The following is a 1,606-nucleotide window of genomic DNA, read 5'->3' on the forward strand; positions in this document are numbered from 1 at the left end:
GGCAGTGTCACTGGCCCTCATATGTGGGATCCGAACCGGGGCCCTCTGGCGTCCCAAGCCAGTTCTTAACCATTGCGCCACTCGGCCGGCCCCCAATAGACCTTTTAAAATACACATAAATTGATAATCAGAGAAATGTTAAAGTATAATAAATTTATATATGAATTTAGATGTTTAAAATATATAAATACTAAGAAAGTAATGAGAGGTAAGAATAAGATGCATTCTTTGGTCATTTTAGTTTCTAACTTTGTAAAGGACAGAAAAATCTTGTATGGCTTTATGCAGTTAATAAATATATATTATAGCTTTTGAGACCTGATTTTTAAATTCTAGACTCTAGGTCATATGCCTGTAGCTTTCATCAATGTTACCTTCCAGCAATTGAGGTAAAACAGGGCTTAATTACTGGAGTATGAAGAAATAGAATAATGGAATGTTAGAATTTACAACAATGTTACAGATCATTTAAATCATATGCTGCATTTTACAGATAACAAAACAATGTCCAGAAAAGGTGATGGACATACCAATGGTCATATTAAAATTTTCATGGAAATTACAAAGCACATATGCAGTTACTTGCATAGTATTAAATAATTGATAGCAGGATTGTTTTCTTGGTATATTTCAGCATTTCTAGAAATATATTTTAGGTTTTCAAAGACATAAAAACTTCCTGTGTAGAGTACTGTCTTTGGTTAGGATGTATTGTGGGACAACTGAAAAATTAAGTAGGCAAATGAAAAATTCTCAGCAGCTGCACAGTCAGGCCTTGTGGTGAACTGGTCATCATAATAACTATCTGGGTTTAATATCAACTCCTGTAATGTCAATTCATATAAGATACCTAACATTTTTTTAACTTATTGCCAGATTAGTGGCATTGTTAACGTGTTACTACTACTAATAATAGTTATTATTACTAATATTATTATTAATTATTATCATTATTACCAATAATCATTATTATTATTGTTATTATTATTATCAGAATAATAACAGTATCCCTCTCCTAAGATGTTTGTAATAATTGTGTCTACATATGAAAAGAAGAAATTTTGGCAAACTTATTATGCCATAAGTGTCTAGCATTATTTACATAAGCACATTTAATGATATTCTGTAATAACAAAGCTATCATTAATGATATTTGCAATGGTATTTAAATAATAATAAATCTCATATAAGGAATTAAATAATAATAAAGTTTTTCAGCAGTAACAGTAACCCAGTGGATTGGGGAGCTTAAGACCTGAGAATAGGTCACTGATTTTCTTTTTCTAAGTTAACAGAGTGCTTTAAATAATACTCAATTAGTCTTATTTTTATTACAAGCAGCTGAAATAAAGAGAGAGATGAGAAAAAGAAAATACTTAATAATATCCATTTTGTATTTTTAAGAGGTTATAAGAAAGGTCAGGAATAGAATAATCTTCAAAAAGTTGAAATTAAAAATCTTACCTAAAGTAGAATAATGGGAAAAAAAGGAGTAGTTTACAAGAAAAAAATGTATTATTTTAATACAGAATAGAGAAAATAATAGAGAGCTGCTACTCTTTTTACTCTTGAAGTTAAATATTCTGAAATACTATTTGATCTAAAA

Source organism: Hipposideros armiger, unplaced genomic scaffold, assembly GCF_001890085.2.
Source record: "Hipposideros armiger isolate ML-2016 unplaced genomic scaffold, ASM189008v1 scaffold_761, whole genome shotgun sequence".
Taxonomy (NCBI): domain Eukaryota; kingdom Metazoa; phylum Chordata; class Mammalia; order Chiroptera; family Hipposideridae; genus Hipposideros; species Hipposideros armiger.